At 43.2% G+C, this 22,469-nt stretch overlaps 1 long non-coding RNA gene across 6 annotated transcripts in view; it reads left to right on the top strand.

Annotated features, from left to right (window-relative positions):
- The window catches only part of LOC103881373, a 44,548-nt gene that overhangs the window by 8,888 nt on the left and 13,191 nt on the right, over positions 1–22,469 (top strand). For 4 of the 6 annotated variants that reach the window (XR_004184506.1, XR_004184507.1, XR_004184504.1 and 1 more), the window contains exons 2-4: positions 10,257–10,403; positions 10,585–11,649; positions 21,134–21,404. This is a non-coding gene — a long non-coding RNA (uncharacterized LOC103881373). Of the gene's footprint in view, positions 1–10,256; positions 10,404–10,584; positions 11,650–20,830; positions 21,405–22,469 lie in introns of all 6 variants that reach the window. The other 2 variants (XR_004184503.1, XR_004184505.1) reach the window with 2 other exon arrangements.

Below are 22,469 nucleotides of genomic sequence, written 5' to 3'. Positions count from 1 at the left end.
AATATGTATTTCATATTTGATAATGCAAATCTTCGTATTTTTCCAAATTGTTTTATCTATACTTTTACAAACATTTAAAAAGAATTCTTTTTTTTTTTTTTTTTTTTTTTAAGAGACAGGTTCTCACTCTGTCACCAAGGCTGGAGTGCAGAGGTGTGATCAGAGCTCAAGGCAGCCTCAACCTCCTGGGCTCAAGTAATGCTTCTGCCTCAGCCTCCCAAGTAGCTGAGACTCTAGGCACACGCCACCACACCCAGCTAATTTTTTAATTTTTATTTTTTGTAGAGACAGGGTCTCCCTACATTACCCAGGCTGGTCTCAAACTCCTGGCCTTAAGTGATTCTCCTGCCTCAGCCTCCCCAAATGCTGGGATTATAGGCATGAGCCACTGTGCCTGGCCTTAAAATTAAATTAAATTTAAAACTTATTGCATGTAAAATTGCCATACTAACAATGTTATTTTGTTCTACATAAGATCCCAGTGTTTCATCATTTATTCAGGTTTTTCATCACTTTATTTATGTATTTGATGTGCTATAAATATACTTGGTTTCAGGCTAAATGGGATAATTTAATGCATTCACATATTTTGTAAAGATCAAATCAGTGCACTTGGGATATCCACCACCTTAAACATTTGTCTTTTCTTTATTGCTAGAACCATTAAAATTATTCTCTTCAAGCTATTTTGAAATATACAATAGATTATTGTAATCTATAGTAAACCTACCAAAAACTAGGTGTTATTTCTTCTTTCAAACTGTACATTTGTATCCACTAGTCGACTTCTCTTCATTCCTACACCCCTTGCCCTTCCTGGTCTCCAGTAACCACTACTTTCTATCTTCATGAGATCTACTTTTTTAGCTACTGTCTTTCTGTGCCTGGCTTGTTTCACTTAACATAATGGCCTCCAGTTCCATCCATGTTGCTGGAAACAACAGAATCTCATTCCTTTCTCTGGCTGAACCACATTCCATTGTGTATATGTGCCACCTTTTCTTCTTCCATTCTTCTGATCGTATTCCATTGTGTATATGTGCCACGTTTTCTTCTTCCATTCTTCTGTCAGGGGGCACTTAGGTTGATTCTCTGTTTTGGCTACTGTGGATAGTGCTGCAATAAACATGGGAGTGCAGAGATCTCCTCAATATCCTGATGTCCTTTCTTTTGGGTGTACACTCAGTAGTGGAGTAGATGGATTGTATGGTAGTTCTATTTCTAGTTTTTTGGGGAACCTCCATGCTGTTCTCCATGGGGGCCTGTACTAACTTACATGCCCACCAACAGTGTCTGAGGTTCCCTTTTTTCTCTCCAGTATTTGTTACTGTCTGTTTTTAATAAAATCAATTTTAACTGGGGTGAGATGGTACCTCATTCCAGTTTTGATTTGCATTCCCATGATGATTAGTGATGTTAAGCATTATTTCATATACGTGCTGGCCATTTGTCTGTCTTGTCAAATGTCAAGAAATAGACATTTCTTGAGAAATCAAATTATTGGATTTTTTTCCTATAGAGTTGTTTGAGTTCCTTACATACTGGGGTTGTTAATCCCTTGCCAAGTGATCAGTTTCCAAATATTTTCTCCCACTCTGTGGTCAACCTTTGTCTTCACTTTGTTGATTGTTTCCTTTGCTGTGCAGAAGTTTGATGTGATCCCATTTGTCGTGTTTTTTAAAATTTATTTTTTATTTTTTTTTTGAGATGGAGTTTCGTTCTGTTGCCTGGGCTGGAGTGCAATGGTATGATCCCGGCTCACTCCAACCTCCGCCTCCAGGGCTCAAGCGATTCTCCTGCCTCAGCCTCCCAAGTAACTGGAATTATAGGCGCCTGGCACCATGCCCGGCTAATTTTTGTATTTCTAGTAGAGACAGGGTTTCGCCATGTTGGCCAGGCTGGTCTCGAACTCCTAACCTCAGGTGATCCACCCACCTTGGCCTCCCAACATTTGTCAATTTTTGCTTTGGTTCTTTGCGCTTTTGAAATCTTACCCCAAAAATGTTTGCCCAGAGCAATGTTTTATAGCATGTCCCCCATGTTTTCTTGTAGTCATTTCATAGTTTCAGGTCTTAGATTTAAGTCTTCAATTTTGATTTGACTTGCGTGTGTGTTGAGAGACAGGGGCCTAGTTTCTTCTGCATATAATTATTCAGTTTTTCCAGCATCACTTACTGAAGAGACAATCCTTCCCCCATTGTGTGTTCTTGGTGCCCTTGTTGAAAATCAGTTGGCTGTAAAGGCACAAATTTATATCTGGGTTCTCTATTCTGTTCTATTGGTCAATATGTCTGTTTTTATGCTGGTACTATGCTGACTCATTTACAATAGCTTTGTAGTAAATTTTGAAGTCAGGCAGATGCCTCCAGCATTGTTCTTTGTGCTCAGGATTGCTTTGGCGATTCAGAAGCTTTTGTGGTTCCATATACATTTTAGGGTTTTCCATTTCTGTGAAGAATGTCATTGGCATTCTGATAGGAATTGCATCGACCCTGTAAATTGCCTTGGGCAGTGTCATCTTAACAATATTAATTCTTCCATAGTCCTGGATAACTTCAGATAATCCATGAGCATGGAATACTTTTCCGCTTTATGGTGTCCTCTTTAATTTCTCTCATCAGTGTTTTATAGCTTTCTTTTTCTAGGTCTTTTTTGCTTAAATTGATTCCTAGCTATTTTATATTCTTTGTAGCTATTGTAAACAGCATTACTTTCTTGGTTTCTTTTTCTGATTTTTCACTATAGACGTAAATAAATACTACTGACTTTTGTATGTTGATTTTATAACCCACAACTTTACTGAATTCACTTATCAGTTGTAACAGGTTTTTTTTTTTTTTTTTGGTGGAGCCTAGGTTTCTCTAGGTATAAAATCATGTCATCTGCACACAAGGCTAATTTGACTGTTTTCCTTTCCAAATTGGATTCCCTTTCTTTTTCCTGTCTGATGTGCTCTGGCCAGAATTTCTAGTACTATGTTGAATAAGAGTAGTAAAAATGGGAATCCTTGCATTGTTCCAGATCTTAGGAAAAAGGCTTTCAACTTTTCCCTGTTCATCATGATGTGAGCTGTGGGTTTTCATTTATGGACTTTATGATTTTGAGGTATGTTCCTTCTATATCCAGTTTGATTAGGGTTTTCGTCATAGAGGGATGTTGAATTTTATCAGATCTTTTTTGATATTTATTGAAATGATTATATGGTTTTGGTCTTGGTTCTGCTAATGTGATGTATCATGTTTATTGACTTGCATGTGTTGAACAATTATTGCATCCCTAGGATGAATCACAATTGTTTATGGTGAATGATCTTTTTAATGTGTTGTTAAATTCAGTTAGCTAGTGTTTTGTTGGGAACTTTTGCATTTATATTCATCAGTGATATTTGCCTATAATTTGGTTTTATTGTTTCCTTGTCTGGTTTTAGCATCAGGGTAATGCCATCCTTGCAGAATGCATTTGGAAGTATTCCCTTCTCTTCAGTCTTATTGAAGAGTTTGGGTGAAATTGACATTAGTCCTTTTCAAAAAAAAATTGTGGGCACAGAGTAGATGTATATATTTATGGGGTACATGAGATGTTTTGATATAGGCATGCATTGCATAATAATGACATCAGGGAGAATGGGGCATCCACCACTGAAGCATTTATCCTTTACATTACAAACAATCCAATTAAATTCTTTCAGTTATTTGTAAATGTACAATTAAATTATTATTCACTATAGTCATCCTGTTGTGGTATCAAACAGTAGGTCTTACTCATTCTTTCTAGCTATTTTTTTGTACCCATTAACCATCCCCATCTAGCTCCCACCCCCACACACCTCCCCACTACCCTTCTCAGCCACTGGTAACCATCTTTCTACTCTCTATCTCCATGAGTTCAATTGTTATGACTTTTAGATCCGGGAAATAAATGAGAACATGAGACATTTGTCTTTCTGTGCCTGGTTTATTTCACATAAGATAATGATTTCCAGTTTTGATCATGTTGCAAATGACAGGCTCTCATTCTTTTTTTTATGGCTGAAGAGTATTCCTTTGTGTATATGTACTATATTTTCTTTATCCATTCATCTGCTGATGGACACTTAGGTGACTTCCAGATCTTGGCTATTGTGAACAGTGCTTCAGCAAATATGAGAGTGCAGATATCTCTTCAATGTACTGATTTCCTTTCTTTTAGGTACACACACAACAGTGGGATTGCTGGGCCATGTTACAGCTCTATTTTCAGTGTTTTTGAGGAAGCTACAAACTGTTCTCCATAGTGGTTGTACTAATTTACATTCCCACCAACAGTATACGAGGGTTCCCTTTTCTCCACATCCTTGCCAGCATTTGTTATTGTCTGTCTTTTGGACATAGCTATTTTAACTGGAGTGAGACAGTATCTCATTGCAATTTTGATTTGCATTTCTCTGATAATCGATGATGTTGAACATCTTTTTGTGTGCCTGTTTGGTATTTGTACGTCTTCTTCTTCTTTTTTTTTTTTTTTTCTGAGATGGAGTCTTGCTCTGTTGCCCAGGCTGGAGTGCAGTGGCAAGATCTCGGCTCAGTGCAAGCTCCACCTCCTGGGTTCACACCGTTCTCCTACCTCAGCCTCCCGAGTAGCTGGGACTACAGGTGCCCGCCACCATGCCTGGCTAATTTTCTGTATTTTTAGTAGAGATGGGGTTTCACCATGTTAGCCAGGATGGTCTTGATCTCCTGACCTCGTGATCCTCCCGCCTCAGCCTCCCAAAGTGCTGGGATTACCGGTGTGAGCCACCACACCCACCCTGTCATTTGTATGTTTTCTTTTGAGAAACATCTATTCAAATCTTTTCCCATTTTTTGATTGGATTGTTCGATTTTTTTCCCTGTAGAGTTGTTTGAACTCCTTATATATGCTGGTTATTAATCACTTGTCAGATGGGTAATTTTCAAACATTTCCTCCCATTCTGTAGGTGTCTCTTCATTTTGTTGATTGTTTCCTTTGCTGTGCAGAAGCTTTTTAGCTTGATGTGATGCCATTTGTCTATTTTTGCTTTGGCTGTCTGTGCTTTTGAGATCTTACCCAAAAAATCTTTGCCCAGACCAATGTCCTATACCATTTTCCCAATGTTTTCTTCTAGTAGTTTCCTAGTTTCAGGTCTTAGATTTAAACCTTTAATCCATTTTGATTTGATTTTTGTATATGGCAAGAGATAGGGGTCTAGTTTCACTTTTTAACATGGATATCCTGTTTTCCCAGCACTATTTATTGAAGAGACTGTTTTTTCCCCAATGTATGTTCTTGCCACCCTTGTTGAAAATTAGTTCACTCTAGGTGTTGGATTTGTTTTTGGATTCTCTATTCTGCTCCATTGGTCTATGTGTCTGTTTTTATGCCAGTACCACACTGCTTTGATAACCATAGCTCTGTAGTATAATTTGAAGTAAGGTATTATGATTCCTGCAGTTGTGTTCTTTTGCTTAGGATAGGTTTGGCTCTTCTGGGTCTTTTGTCATTCCATATAAATTTTAGGATTGTTTTTTTCTATTTCTGAGGAATGTCATTGGTATTTTGATATACATTGCATTGAATTTGTAGATTGCTTTGGGTTAGTATGGACATTTTAATAATATCAATTCTTCCAATCCATGAACATTGAATGTCTTTTTATTTTTCGATGTCCTCTTCAATTTCTTTCTTCTTTAAGTGTTTGATAAAACTCAGCAGTGAAGTCATCACGTCCTGGGCTTTTCTTTGATAGGAGACTTTTTATTATGGCTTCAATCTTGTTACTCATTATGGGTTTACTGAGATTTTATACATTCTATATAGTTCAATCTTGGTAGGTTGTATGTGTCCATAAAGTTATCCACTTCTAAGTTTTCTAATTACTTGACATATAATTGTTCACAGTAGTATCTAATGATAGCTTTTATTTCTGTGGTCTCAGTTGTTATGTCTCCTTTTTCATTTCTGACGTTATTTATTTGGATTTTCTCTCTTTTTCTTAGCCTAGACAAAATTTTGTTGATTTTGTTTATCTTTTCAAATAACTACCTTTTTATTTCATCGATCTTCTCTTTTTTTTTTTTTTTTTTTTTTTAGTTTCATTTACTTCTGCTGTAATCTTTCTTTGCTTTTTTTCCTTATACTAACTTTGGGTTGGCTTTGTTCTTGCTTTCCTCATTCCTTAAGGTGCATTGTCAGGCTGTTTATTGAAAGTCTTTCTACTTTTGCGATGTAGGTGTTTATTGCTATAAATGTTCCCCTTAGCACTGCTTGTGCTGCATCCCATAGATTTAGGTATGTTATATTTCCATTGGCACTTGTTTCAAGGAATTTTTAAGTTTTCTTCTTAATTTCTTCATTGATCTATTTGTTATTCAGAAGCTTGTTGCTTGGTTTCCATGAGTTTGTGACATTGCTGAGGTTCTTCGTGTTACTGATTTCTAGTTTTATTCCATTGTGATCAGAAAAAAATACTTGATATAATTTCTACTCTGTTCAGACTTCTTTTGTGGTCTAAGATATGGTCTATCCTGGAGAATGTTTTATGTTCTGATGAAAAGAATGTGTATTCTGTAACAGTTGGGTGAAATGTTCTGTAAATGTCAGTTAAACTTATTAGGTCTAGAGTGTAGTTTAACTCTGATGGTTCCTTTTTGATTTTCTGTCTGGATGATCTGTGCATTACTGAAAGCAGGGCATTGAAGTACCCTACTACTATTGTAATGTCATCTGTCTCTCCCTTTAGATCTATTATTGTTTGCTTTACATACTTGGGAGTTCTGTTGTTGGATGCATAGGTATTTATAATCATTATATCCTCTTGAGGAATTGACTTCTTTATGATTAAATATTTACCTTCTCTGTCTCTTTTTATAGGTTTTGATTTGTAGTCTATTTTATCTGATATAATTATAGCTATCTTGCCTTTCTTGTTTTTGGTTTCTAGTTGCATGGAATATGTTTTTCCATACCTTCACTTTCAGTCTGTGTGTGCCTTTATAGATGAAGTGGGTTTCTTGTAGCAACATATAGCTGGTTTGAGACCAGCCTGGGCAACATGGTGAAATGCTGTATCTATAAAACATACAAAAATTATCTGGGCATGGTGATATGTACCCATAGTCCCAGCTACATGGGAGACTGAGGTGGGACAATCACCTGAGTCTGGGAGGTTGAGGCTGCAGTGAGCTGTGATCACACCATTGCACTCCAGACTGGGTGATAGAGTGAGACCGTGTCCAAAACCAACCAAACAAACAAAAAGCCCAAACATATAGTTGGGTCTTATTTATTTGTCCATTCAGCCACTCTATGCCTTGTAACTGGAGTATTCAGTCCATTTACATTCAGTGTCATTATTGATAAGTAAGGACTTACTACTGCCATTTTGTTGCTTGTTTTCTGGTTATTTTGTAGTTCCTCCCTTCCTTTCTTCTTGTCTTCCTTTTTAGTTAAATGGTTTTCACTGGTAGGATGTTTTAATTTGTTATTTATTTTTAGTGAATCTATTATAGGTTTTTGCATTATGGTTTTCATGAGGCTTACACAAAACATCTTACAGTTATTTTAGAGATGACAAGTTATTTTAAAGAGATGACAACTTTTCTTAAATCACAAGGAAAATAATAGAAACAAACAAAAAATGAAAAGTCTACATTTTAGGTCTACCCCCTCCCCAGCTGGCTTTTAGTTGTCTCAACTTATTTATTTTTATACTGCTTATGTCTTCATAGGTTGCTGTAGCTATTGTTGTTTTCGATAGATTTTTCTTTTGAGCTTCATACTAGAGTTATGAGTGGATTTCACACAACAGTTGCTGTATTAGAGTTCTGGGTTTGTCCATGTACTTAATCTTACCAGTGGGTTTTCTATCTTCAGTTATTTTCCCAGTAGTTTTTTTTTTTTCTTTCTTTCAAATTGAAAAACTCTCTTTAGCATTTCTTGTAAGACTGGCCTGGTGCTAGTGAATTATTTCAACTTTTTGGGGGGAAAGTCTTTATCTCTCCTTCATACTTGAAGGATAACTTTGCTACATAGAGTATTCTTGGATGGAAGCGTTTTCTCTTTCAGCACTTTGGAAATGTCATTGCACTCCATCTAGGTCTGTGTGGTTTCTGTTGGGAATGTTATTGACAAATGAATTGGAACTCCTTTATATATTATTTGCTTCTTTTCTCTTGCTGGTATTAGAATTCTCTTTGTCCTTGAACTTTGAGAGTTTGATTACCGTATGCCTTGGGGAAATCTTATTTGGGTTAAATCAGTTTGGTGTTCTCTGACCTTTCTGTACCTGAATACTTATATCTTTCTCGAGTTGTGGAAAATTTTCCGTTATTATTTATTCAACTAAGTTTCTACCCCTTGCTCTTGCTCAACCCCCTGTCTAACACCAGTAATTATTAGATTTGGTCTTTTGAGGTCATTTGCTATATCTTGTAGGAGATCTGTGTTTATTTTTTTCTTGTTTTCTCCTCTGTGTATTTTCAAATAGTCTGTCTTCCAGCTTACTGATTCTTTCTTCTGCTTAGTCCATTCTGCTACTGAGAGACTAATTTTTTTTAGTTCAGCAAATGTGTTTCTCGGTTCCAAGATTTCTGTTTTATTTTTAAATTTTAAACTCTTTGTCAAATTACTCTGATAAAATTTTGAATTTCTTTTCTGTATTATCTTGGAGATGACTGAATTTCCTTAAAACTACTCTTTTGACTTTTTGGTCGGAAAGCTGGCATATGGATCTCTCATTAGGGTCAGTTTTTGTTTCTTTTATTTCATTTTGTCTTTGCTTTGTCCATTTGAGGAGATCATGGCTCCTTCTTTACTGTTGTTTCTTGTGGGTGAACATCTATGTCTTTGCATTGAAGGACTGGTTATTTATTCCAGTCTTCTCTACCCAGCTTTATTTTGTTATTATTGAATATATTTGCTTAGAGTTTCCTTACCACTAAACTACTGCATCCCTTATGGCTTCAAGAGGTGCCCTAAACCCAGTTTTGCCTCAGCTCTAGCAAAGGATTAGAACACTGCTGTTCCTGGATGGGAAAGGTCCCGAAAGGGATATCCCAGCAGTGTGGGAAGCTGGCTTAGGGGTTTGTGCCCAGGAGGCTTGTGGAACAAACTTCCTATAGCCTGGTGCTGCTGAATAGCCACTCTGGTTTGGCAACTCCTGTGACTGAATTACAGAACAAAGTTTCTGGGACTGAGTTACAGAGCAGAGTTTCCAGGGCTGGGTGTGGGAATCCTGCTTGTCTCCTTTGTCTCTGGCTGTCCTCAGGGATATTTCTCCCTTCGGGCACTCATGATGCTTCCTGTGGGTTAAGAGAGGGACAGATCTCCTGCTAGTGAACCCAAGATGGTGGGGAAGCTATTTGTCTACATCAATTTCACCTTTTCCAATGTAGAAACAGTGAGATGGGGGAAATGTTCATGTGCTTGGTACTGGGCAGAATAGGAAGAGGGGTGTCACGGATGAGGAAGTCCAATTCTCCTACCATCTGCTCACAGCTTTTTCACTTCTCTGTGGCCCCAGGAATGGTTTTATCGTTGTATTTGATTTCTGGGATATTTCTGGTGAGAATCTCAGCACTATATGTTTGTTTTAGGCTTTGTGTGTTTGGAGAGGAGTGAATCCAGCTTGTTTCTATGCTACCATCTTGGAACTCAAGTCCTTTTATACAGGTTCTTTAAAAAGTTGTGGAATCCACAACTTTTCCTCCAGGGATAGCAAATACACTCTAACTATTGTTCCAGTTTCCATAAATTGGCAGTGCCCCCTGGGATCCTGTGATGAGACGAGATGTCATAACCGATTAGCAATGTCTGCCAAGAGTGTGAGTGGTGCAGGCAGTGGTATGTGTGCTGAGGATTTGCCATCTGGGCTCAACTGCTTCAGATCTCTGAGTCTGATCCTGTCAACCTAATCAAATAACTTTCAAGACCAAGAAGAATGGGCCTTATGAGACAAGACTGATATAATGAGATTGAATTTCAAAAAACATGCCTGAACTTTGGGGGGAATTAAATGAGTACAGTTCCTTTACACAGGCTGCTTTGGAAGGCTTTAGTCTTGTGCCAGTGAGGCTAGCTTTGCTTGGACATTTTTGGAGTGCTCTTTTAGAATTGCTGATTAACAATGGACCACAAAACACATGGTTTTCAATCATTTATGGTCTCATCTCACTTTTTGCTTCATATGCCATTACCCTGCCTTATCATTGCTGTTCTCTGGGCTTGATCCCATTTAACTCTTGTTTGTATCCTGAATCAGATCTGTCCTAACAAAACGACGATGTATCTCCTCTGAAAGTGCCAAGAAGAACTTGCAGGCCCTGAAGGCCATACGGAAAAGGAAATTCCCAACATCTAAACACAGGGAGCATCATTAGAAGGATGAGTGCCTTCCCAAGTAGTCCTGGTAAGGAGGAGACTCATCTGCTGCTGAACCATGGGTGTTGGTTGGAAGCCAGTTCTGTTACTCTCAATCTGTGCCTGGGCCACCTCTAAAGAGCCACACATCACCCACACCTGGTGGTCATCTTGCTGACCACTGGATCTTGCTAAAGTCGTTTTCACGTATGTTGATTTTGTCTCCTTAGTCCTCCACAGGAGCCAGGTGGATGCACTGGCGCAGCCTCCCCTGCTGCCCGACTCTGTGCCTGTGAGCCTGGGGTCTTTGTCAGTTACTGGCTGCTCCTCATTCTACCTGAGGCCAGACTCCACTCCTGGAACTGAGGCTGCAGCTTTTCTCTGGAGGATCCCATCCCTTGTTCCTCAGCTCCAGCCCTGACAGTCATCTGTGCTTGTGCAGCAGTCCCAGGTTAGAGACCTGCTTCCCCTTAGGCCCAGCCCCACCAGAGGAGCCCCTGCAGCTGCTTCCAGTGGCCTGGGCTGCAAATCCTGAATACCTATTTGTTCAGACTACTAACATCTCTGCCCATGGAAAAGACCAAAGCAATCTCATGGCTGATTTTCTTCCTGGGCTGGTTCCATATGCCAGGGCCCCTGGCTTTTCTTTAGCTGATTCTGATTCATGGAAAGGGGTGAAAGGAATTTCTCCAGGCACTTTTGGAAGGAGCCCCAGCTGTGGAAACCTTCCCTGAACAATCAGACCACCAGCAAGACCTCAGCTGGCCTGCAGGGCTGGAGGAGCAAACGGCCTGGTGGTGGCACCCCCTGAGGTGTGCCCCGGGGCAGGACACAGAATAGTGCAATATATTATTACCGAGGCCAGGCTCAATTTTCCTTTTAATTTTTTCCCACTGGATAGAAAAATCCCTTTCTTTGTATTTGGAAGGCTTAACTTTAATCTCATGTTCCCCTTTTAGCTAATGATGTGGTACACCTTGCAAGAAACAGAAGTTCATATGAATTCTTCAGTGTCTGAGTAGGGGAGAGCTGGATTTTAAAGGAAATTTGTAAATGATTTTTATCATTAATTGAAATTTCATTCCTAGATGCTCTTCGTTGTCTTTTTGCTCCTTTTTGTCACACAGACATACACAACCAGGCCATGGCTACTATTCAGAAGCCGCCTTGCCTGGAGTATCTCAAAGCAGCATTTGACCCTTGCGGAGCGTTCCGTGCATGAGTCCTGCATCCAGACACCTGCCTGTGTGCTTTCCTCAAACGTACTCATTTAATCCTCAGGAGAGTCCCACGAGGTAAGCAGCTTTAGCATTCCTGTTTTACAGATGGAAAAACTGAGGCACAGACCAGCTGTCACATTTCCAGGCTGTCTGGGGCCAGAGTCTGTGCCCTGACCCCCATGCCACGGAGCTCTGGTGAGCCCTGCATCCCCCACTGCTGCCTCACACACTTCGGTTTCTCCTCCACAGCTTTCTCTCAGCTACTCCAGGGTCCCAACCCCATTTCTGTCTTCTTTCTGCAGTTGGAAATGGTCATTGTTTCACGAATGCAGGGCTCTCACACTAGGTATTTAGAAGCCCTTAATGAAGGAATCCATTCCAGAAGATAACACATATGGGCTTTTCTGGTAGAACAGAAAGAATTATTTAGTGGTCAGAGAGAAACTTTTGAAATGGTCTTGACTTTCAGAGCTTGAAAAATGACAACGAAAAGAAGCAGACTTAATGAAATGGCCTTTTAGAACACAGGGCTTGGGGAGGCGCTGAAGTCTGATGCAGAGACCAAGCTCAGACGAGGGCAGTCCGCCTGTCACTATGTTCTTCTAGAATTTCAGCTCATGGGGGCAGGAGTTCTGCCTGTTCCTGCTGTATGGGCACAGAACAGTGCCTGACACATCTTCCTGATCCCCTGCGATGGCTGGGCACCATGCTGGGCAATGGAAGGGCAGTGGCCCATGAGAGTGCTGGAGTTCCTGCACTCACAGAGGCTAGGACTAGAGGGAGAACAGTCCGTTCTGGTCTGGACCTCAGACTTCGGGTAAGTATTAGGGTTCAGGGAAAACTTTTAAAATGGGTGGGATTTCTGCCCAGCCATGGCCACACCTCCTCTAAGGTCCCTCAAAGGCTTGTGCTACAAGGTCTGAGTGGGGCTATTGGGCTTTGAAGGTCACTCACCCCACCAAGGCCTCAGGGGTCCTTCATTCATCCGGCTGCTGGTCCCACCTGGGAGTGGTGCACGTTTGAGTTATGGACCCCCAAACACCTAGAAACAAATAATGTGTTCGTTTCTTTTCACATTTGTTTAGAGAACAAGAGGCTAATTACCACAGTAGCATAAAGGTCAATTAACTATCCACATAATCAGGTTCACCAGGAGCTGCCCTTCTGTCCTCCGTGCCTGTGGACACCTTGCGGGTGGACGGCATTGGAAGCATTTGTCGGATCCACTGTGCTTCCCGGGCTCCTGAGCCAGGAGGGGCTGTGTACAGTGTTGCCCGCACCGTGTCTTCTAATGAAGGCTTTTGTTTTACGGTAGCTGCTGGCAGGAGAGCAGAGGGTGGCAAGTCGTCTCCCACCTCCTTAGTGAATGTTTCCACTGCTGTGACTCCATTTGGATCACAGTTGATTTTCCGTGGACGTTCATACACTCTCCATTCTGGGCAGAAGCAGTGAGGTCTCTGACCATTTCACCAGTGCACTCAAATCCCACCTTTCCATAAAGGTGCCTTCCCCACCCTGTTCTCTCTGATGTGTGCGGCCAGTCCTAGGAAAGCATTTAAGGCTTTCAGCTGTATCAAGGTTGCCTGTGTCCAGCCTGAGCCCAGTGCCTGGCACCCAGCAGGTGCTCTGTAAATCTTTGCCGATGGAGGAAGGCAGGAGGAGGCTTGGCTTCCGCTGTGCATCCAGCCACATCCAGGAGAGAGGAGGATTTTCCTGTCTTGGGTCATGCTGAAGCTCCCCCTGGCATGAGAGGCTCACCAGGCCAGTCATCACCTCTGCCCACCTTCTTTTACCGGATAAGTCGAAGACTGTAGTTGGTGAGGTGAGACTTCAGTGTCCTCTGCGTTATCAGGGAATAAGGACAAGCTCTCTCAGAGAACTGAAGTTGCGATTGGCCTCCCTGCAGATGAAGCCTGGCTCTCAGGCAGGTTGAGGGAATTTCGTCACCAGTAGCAGCAGCCCTTTGGCCCCAGTGACCCCTGGTATCCCTGTTCAGTGTGCTGTGTGTCCACCTGTACTTTGGATCTTTCCATGGTGCCAGCCTGATCTTTTACTTTCACGCAGCTGTTCCACAGCAGGGGCAACAAAACACAACACCACAGCACACCATATCTCAAAACACCACATCTCACTGCATGACACCACATGTCACCTCACAGCACCACACCTCCACTGCACATCTCATCTCACCTTACAACACTGAACATCACCACACATCACCACCACATCACACCTTATACCACCACACTTCACCTCACAACACCACACCTCACCTCAAAACACACACATCACATCTCTCAACAGCACACCTCACCTCACAACACCACAGCACTTACCACACAAGACCATGTCACACTGCATGATACCACACACCACATCACACCTCAAAACACCATACCCCCCACTGCGCACCACACCTCACCTCACAACACCACATCATTCATCACAACAGTATACCTCACCTCGACAACACAACACCCACCACACAAGACCATATCACACTGCACAACACCACACATCACCACACAACACCACACCTCACAGCACCACACATCACCACACAATACCACAACCCCACTGCACAACACCTCTCCTCACAGCACCACACTTTGCTACACAACTCCCACCTCACACCCACCACACGACACCACACCTCAAAAAAACACACCACAGAATACCACACCTCACCCCACAACACCCATGACACACACGCTGCATAATGCTTCATAACACCACACCTCACCTCACAGCACATCACCTTACAATACCACACATCACCTGAGAATACCGCACCTCACCTCACAATAGCACAACCCTCAGCAAACAATACAATACCTCACCGCATAACACCACACCTCACCTCATAGCACCACACTTTGTAAACATTGGGCCACTTTGCCACAAAACTGTATCTCCACTGTGATAATATCACATATCACTTCTGTACAAATACTCAAATCCTGTTTCATATAAATACCACAATTTCTCATTCTACAATGCCATACTTCACATTTTGTTTTGCCACCACTTACAATAAATATTTTACTTTGCCTTCACACATGATTTACATTGAGCCCACCACACCACCACACCACCACCATCTCACCTCCCCATAACACCACCCCCTTACCACACACTACCACACCTCACCACACACCACATCCTTCCCCCTACAATACCACACCTTACCTCACAACGCCATACCCCTCACCACTTAACACCACACCTCACTGCACACCATGCTTGTCACCAGAAAATACCACATCTCATATTACCTCACAACATGACACCCCTCACCACACACCACAACTCACCACACTATACCTTATCGCCCACCTCACAACACCACACCCTGCATCTCACAATACCACACCACATCACACGTCACATCATACTGCACAATACCAAATTTGAGTAATACCACATTTCCTCATCATTAATAACACTACACTTCACTCATTAATACCACATCTTTCATCTTAAAATACCACACCTCATCTCACAAGACCACACCATACCACACAGCGCCACAACAACACACAATACCACACAGCACCACTTCACACTCACCCACCCACTCCAACTCAATTTCAACCCAGTAGTACTTTACCTGTGAATAAATGCTGGGACCACCAGGGTCCCCCAGAAGGCAGTCATAACAATCTACCCAGCTGGAAGAAGAAACAAATGTTTGTTTGGAAAATTTACATCCGCTCCTTCATACTACTCCTTCAAACCGGATAAAAGAGAACTCTGTATAATATACACAGAAACTCCTGTTACTGGCAGAATCTTAAAATATTTATACAGCATACAAACAATACCAAGGAATTTCCTACAAGCTATATATTGACTTCATAAACACAAGGCCATTATGTATTTGTCTTAATTATACACAACAAGTTATTGATTACAGTACAGTAAAATCTGAAGGCAAAAATCACAAGACCAACACTTCTATATACACTATGCTGTTGCAAATGGCTACTGCGATAAACTAGGAGATCAACACATGGCACTGTTAATCTCAGAGGCTGAAGACGCATGGACTTTGGGAACCTGAGGCCTCTCTGTGTGGCTGGAGAAGGAGTTATCTCAGCCTGGTGGGTGTGATGGGTGTATCCCACTGTCCACATAGCAAGGCACTCACCTGGTGGGCCATGTTGCCGGGAGACCCTGAAGCACCTGGGTAAGCTGCTGTGTCCCCAGCCTTGGCCACTTCCCATGTGCCAGTGAGTGATGTTCAGGGTTTGTATTAATCAGGGTTCTCTAGAGGGACAGTACTAATGGAATATATATATATATATATAACATGTGTGTATATACACACACATGTAAAGGGGAGTTTACTAAGTATTAACTCACACAATCATAAGGTCCCATAATAGGCCATCTGCAGGCTGAAGAGAAAGGAGAGCCAGTGCGAGTTCCAAAACTGAAGAACTTGGAGTTTGATGTTCGAGGGCAGGAAGCGTCCAGCACAGGAGAAGGATGTGGGCTGGGAGGCTGGACCAATCTCTCTTTTCACATTTTTCTGCCTGTCTGACTTATAGTCTAACCTCACTGACAGCTGATTAGATTGTGCCCACCCAGATTAAGGGTGGGTCTGTCTTTCCCAGTCCACTCACTCAAATGTTAATCTCCTTTTTTGAACACCCTCACAGACACACTCAGGATCCATACTTTGTATCCTTCAATCCAATCAAGTTGACACAGTGTTAACTATCTCAGGGTTCCTCACAGGAATGTGGTGTTCCTTGCCCTTCCTCTCTCTGCTCTGCTCCCACCTCGAGCCAACATTGTGTCCCTCAGTACCATTTCTATTTCAGATTCCAGTATCTTTCAAAATAAAAAGAAAGTAAATGGTGCTTCTTCCCACAAAATGTTTGTGCATTTCCAAGGTACATGTTTATTTTAATGCCATTTATCTCTGGGAATAAAGGATAACCCCCAACCAGCTGAGTGGATAAAAACCAAAAATGTTCTGTCTTGGTCCATTTATGCTGCTGTAGCAGAATACCTGGGCTGAGTAATTTATAATGTATAGAAATGTATTTGATTAATAGTTCTGGAGGCTGGGAAGTCCAAGAGCATGGTGCCAGCATCTGGTGAGGGCCTTTGTGCTGCGTCATCTCATGGTGGAAAGCAGAAGGGCAAAAGAGGGCAACAGCGAGAGAGGGCAAGGAGGGTTGAAGTTCCTTTTATAACAAACTTACTCCCACAATAATGACACTAATCCCTTCATGAAGACAGAGTCCTCATGGCCTAAACACCTCCCATTGAGCCCTATCTTCCAACACTGTTGCACTGGGAATTAAATTTCCAGCACATGAACTTTGAGGGACACATTGAAACCACAGCACCTTCCTAGTCTCAAGTCCAACTTACTAAGTGATCTTACATATGCTACATGTCATTTATAGGCTCTTAGATTCTGGACAACAGGGTCCTTATGTTGTCTTTGTTAATTTTCAAAGTAAGGCTCAAACACATCTGTTATTACAATAGGTTCTAGAGGGAAGTGGATTGACTATGATAGATTGTCTTCATCAATAACTGAGAGGCAGGAGGACATATGTACATGTGGATGAGTCTAGTTCAGCATTGTCCATGTGACAGCTGGCCCCTCTCTGATCATGCACCTTGAGCATGAGAACTTTGGCAAAGGAGCCATACTGACATTCCCACTGGGAAGAAAAAGACTGCGTGGCCAGCCAGGAGAGGCAGCATGCAGAAGAGACCTGACGTGCTCCTACCTCCAGGGGCTGGAGCCCTTCAGTCATCACCTGAGGTCTTTCAGTGCAACCCTGAAGTGACGTTCCTCCAGAACTCATGTCCACACCCCGCCCTTCATCTGGCTGTGGGTGCCACAGCCACTGCCCCTGCTCTCCAGGCAGGTGGTACACACCTCTTCCCAGTTCCAGTCCCTCTAGAGAAGTTCAGAGGCTTCAGGTTGGTGGCTTGAAATTGGCCGTGATGGGATCATTTTCACCATGGAAACTGGCAAATGCTACAAATCAGGGCTCTATTCTTTTCAAAGAGCATGTTGTTGAAAATTTACTAGCTCATTACTGAATCCATTTGTCTATCTTTCCTACTGTTCAACCATTTCACCATCTGACCATCTATTTACCTCAACCATTAAGGCAAGATGAATCCATTTGGAAATGACCAGGTCAACCAAGGAATTAGATGTAGCAAAACCTTGCCGACACATGTAAATGACTCAAGCAGAATCTCACTTGATTTTAATGATTTTTGAATTTTCCATTTATTTACAGATGTCTCATCCACACTTAAATGGGTGTACATGTTTAGTGAATTTTCTTTGTGGCATCTTTTCAAAGCATTCAGCTTAGATTACATGGACATAGTGCCTCTGTTTTCACATGCATATTTTCTCACAATGAGGCTTATCTAGATACATAAGGCAATGACAATAATAAGCCCAACTGGAACAAATGATTCTGCAGGCAAAAGCGTCCTGCTTTGGGGGTGCACACGATGTACGTGCACGTGTCCACCAGAGGGCGGCGCTCTACCAGGGTGGAGGTGAATAGGAGCCCCTACTGCACTGCTGGGGTCTCTGCCCTCTGTTCCAGGGACTAGGTGCTTCTTCCTGGCAGTCCCAGAGAGTTTTGCAAGGCTCATCCTACACTGAGTCGCGGGTCTTCCAAGACTCGCAATTTCCTACAAGATTGAAATGCAGTGGGAGGTATTGCCTGAGTCCTGTCCACTTCTGGGCAGTGCCTTCTCTCTCCCAACTGCTGAGAGCATTTGTTGCCGGTCGTCTCTGCCCCCTCCTTTAGAAAGAGTGACATGGCCCTCGTTACCTCTTGGTGGTACTGTTGACCAAGTTGCCTGCGTTCCCTGGCTGAGGTCAGGAAGGACCCACGTGGGGACATCTAAAAGGTCATCTCTCTTTGGACTCTTAGATGAATGATCCCAGGAGACAAAATGAAGCTTTGAGTACATTAATTCTAATGTCAAGACTGCTCTGTGTGGCCCAGAGCAGGAGCACAAGTGGAGGCTCAGATGCACACACCTAGGTACCAGAAAGACGTAAACCAAGATGTGAACCAAGGCATCTTGCCTCCCTTCCCCGATGAATCTCACTGGAAAGCTTCTTCCCATCATCCGGCCATATGTCAAAGTGAGAAAGCCTTTATTTGCAGCCCTTGTTTTGTGAATAGACTTTTGTTTCATTGAAAAGAAGGAATGCACTTTTACTTCTGCCTTTTGGGGAAGAGGTACTCTCGTTTTCAGGACAATTGGATAGAATGTGTTTACACAAGAGTGTCCAATTCTAGCTCCATGAAAGGGGGGCATAGTGGCCCTGAATTCAGAGCTCTATGAGGAAAACACCGGGTTTTTCCGTTTGGAGTCAGTTGGCACTGGTCAGAGAGCGGTGTGGGCACAAGACGTGTTTGAACATACCAGAGTTGGTGGTGTTCACCATGCATGTAATTAAAGAAAACATGTTCTGCACGTAGGGCTGTGACTCACCCTGAGCAGATCTTTGCCAAGGTAGATCTTTGCATTTAGGTTCTCCTTCCTCCGGCTGAAGAGGAGGGCAGAAGAGAGAGTGAAGAAAGGATAGTAATATTCTAGCATGTGAGTGTCTCCACCTGATTCCCAAGGGCAAGGCCACCTGTGCTTGCAGCCAGGTGGTTCCCAATGTTGTTTCTTTCCGCACATGGTGCTCTGATGCACACTCGGATTCTGGGCCCCTCGTCTACAATGGCAGCTGCCCAGGAGCATGACCTAGGAATCCCAGAGTCGTGCGTTCTGACTTTGTCACCAGCCAAAGGCCTTAAAGATCAGAGACCTCCATGCCCCTGCCTCTGTGCTCTTCTGTATTGATGAGTGGAAAAGTAGAGCTTATTTGGTAGAATGGTTAAGATCCATTATCTACTAATTTAAAGGAAAGGCTAATTTAAAAGAAAAGAAGGGTTACTTCTCAGGACCAAAAAAAATTAACCGAACTACATTTCCAGATATAGAAATTTCTAAGCCAGGCGTGGTGGCTCACACCTGTAATCCTAGCACGTTGCAAGGCTGAGGTGGGAGGATCACTTGAAGTCAGGAGTTCAAGACCAGCCTGGTCAACATGGTGAAACTCTGTCTCTACTAAAAATACAAAAATTAGCCGGGCATGGTGATGCACGCCTATAACCCCAGCTACTTGGGAGGCTGAGGCAGAAGAATCATTTGAACCTGGGGGGTGGAGTTTGCAGTGAGCCGAGATCACTCTATTGCCCTCCAGCCTGGGCGATAGAGTGAAACTCTGTCTCAAAAACAAACAAACAAAAACAAAAAAACAAAAAAATACCCCAGAAATTTATATTACATATTTACATATTTTAAGCCTGGTGAGTTTGATTAAACGTGAAGTGAAACTTTTTTATGAAGACAACATGTAGAGTCCTGCATCCTCCAATTGCCAATTGTGTGGTGTTGGGAAATAACGTATTTCATGTCTCTGAGGCTCAGCTTTTGTCCTCCTCCTAGGGTGATGAAGGGTAGATGAGGTGAGGTCTTTGTGAGAGGCACCTGGGTGCAGTGGGTACCAGCCACGGACTGGGAGCTCAAATCTCTACCCTCACTGTGATTGGCCGTGGGAACTTAGGCCGTCATCTTCACTGCTCCGAGCCTTTATAAGATGGAGATGACCTTACCACACAGAGGATCCGGTGGATTCTGTAAGACCGTGTGTGTTCAACGCTGGCCCAAGGCATTGTCAGTGCCATTCAAGTCTTTATGGGGATAGGACAGGACCTAGCACACAGTATGTTCTCAGCAGAAAAAAACTTCTTTTTCTTTCTTTTCACCGTGGTTAAACGTCTAGTTTTATGGATATAGAACAAAGGAGCCCATTTCCTGATAACCTCTGATTATTTATAACCTGTAAGCACCTCCTGCTTTTCCCATTTCACCTGAGTGTGGTAAGTCATGAGGAATTATTTCAACAAACGCTTATCACATGTCCAGAAGGTGTCACACTTTGGGGAGATGAAGACAAATGAGACATTTATTTTAGTAAATGTATGAACCCAATAAACAAAGAGACTTTCAGATGCTGTGTGGGGTGCAGGGAGGAGTCACTACGTCCTGAAGGTAGAAACATCACAGCCCGGCCACACACCGCCGCTTGCCTTTGGTCCTTCCCAGATGAGTTCTGATTTCTCGGATGCAGCTCGGATTCTCATCTTGCGTTAAGATTCTCAAAGGTCTTTGCTGCTACTCCATCTTCCAGGACCCTGGATGTGGACGCCTTCTGCTGCGGAGTGTTTGTGTGTTGTCTGGAGCACAGGAATCCTGGGTTACTGCCACCAACCAGCCAAGCAGTGGCGCATCCAGGGAGGTATCAAGGCCAAGGAATAAAGCCAGAAATCTCTCCCTTTTGGTGGCTGTAAGGCGCTGAAACCTGAACAGCTCCAGGAGCTTCATCCTCCCTAGATGTTTTTTATGGGTTAATAAAGTAAATTCCTCCTTTCAAAAAGGATGTATTTAGGAAGCTAAGCTGTTCACTTTTCAAAGTGAATGATCTGTTTTACAGAGCTTAGACGCATGTCCAGCCGCCTGCTGTAAATCCTCTCTGGCTGTAAAGGACAATGTAAACAACGTGGGTGCCGTTTAAACAGTCCTCAGCATGGCACAAGCAGCGCCACTGGAAATGCCTCCATCTTTCTAAAGAGAAACAGATGTTTGAGGAGCGGAGCTGAGCATAAGCCATTCTTCAAACAGAAGATTAAAGCATCTGTCGGGTATGCTGGGCCGGCGACCCTTGGTGGCCACCTCAGCTGGGCCTGCCGGTCACAGCTTCCAGGGTATGTGGTGGAGGAGGGTGTGGGGGGTGGGCGGAGGGGAAGGAGGAAGCGAGTGCTGATGCCCTGGCCTCTTGGTTACTTGTTTCCAGAGTCAGAGTTACAGTGGCCCATGGCCCATCGATGTCCTGCTGGCCTGTCTGCTGTGCCGCCGGCCCATCGGGGGTCCTGTTCACATTCCTGGAGCCTTCCCTGAATGTTGTCCTTTTTATCCCTGAGGCCAGCTGTCACTGAGGCCCTGGACAGAGGGCTCACACCTGGCTGGATCTCGGCGTCCCTGCCCTGTGTCAGACCCTCCAGGGTCCCTTCCTTTTCCAGGCCCTCTGTCCAGAATTCACCTTCTGAAAGACCGGGGTGCACACCACACATGACATTCCTGGGATTCATGGAAAATAAACATGCTCATCTCTTAGAACTAAGAAGGAGAGAGCATCATCCCTGCCTGGCAGCTCAGTAAGAATTCCAAAATGTTGTTGGAAGAAAGGGAATCAGAAGAGAAATTTGCAGGGGATGCCTAGGGTTGAAGAGACCCTTCTTTTTGCTTTCTCTTGTCCCTTCCCCAAACAGGTCCATGATAAGAGAAATTCTTCCTGTGCAGAGCTTTAGTGAGCATGGAGCATGGAGCATGTAGGAGCAAATCTAGACAAGAGTGACCTCCAGTGATGACCATGCAAGGGGGAGACGTGCAGGGGAGGACATGGAGGAAGGAGATGGGCAGGGGAGGACGTGGAAGGGAGGACGTGAAGGAGGGATCTAGAGGAGGGACTGGATGAGGATGTGGATTAGGGAGATGGAGGAAGAACAAGAAGGATGGGCATGGAGGACAAAAATGGAGCAGGGTCGTGAAGGAGGGACATGGTAAAGGTTTCTCTTACTGTGAGCCTTGTGGAGAGGGTCTCTCTTACTGTGATCATCAGAGTGTGGGTCTTCATCACTGTGAGCCTCGTGGACAGGGTCTCCATCACTGTGAGCCTTGTGGACAGTGTCTCCATCACCGTGAGCCTCGTGGAGAGGGTCTCCATCACCGTGAGCCTCGTGGACAGGGTCTCCCTCACCGTGAGCCTCGTG

The sequence above is a fragment of the Papio anubis genome, chromosome 6 (assembly GCF_008728515.1).
Source record: "Papio anubis isolate 15944 chromosome 6, Panubis1.0, whole genome shotgun sequence".
NCBI classification, from domain to species: domain Eukaryota; kingdom Metazoa; phylum Chordata; class Mammalia; order Primates; family Cercopithecidae; genus Papio; species Papio anubis.
This window is presented reverse-complemented; position numbering and strand designations above follow the sequence as displayed.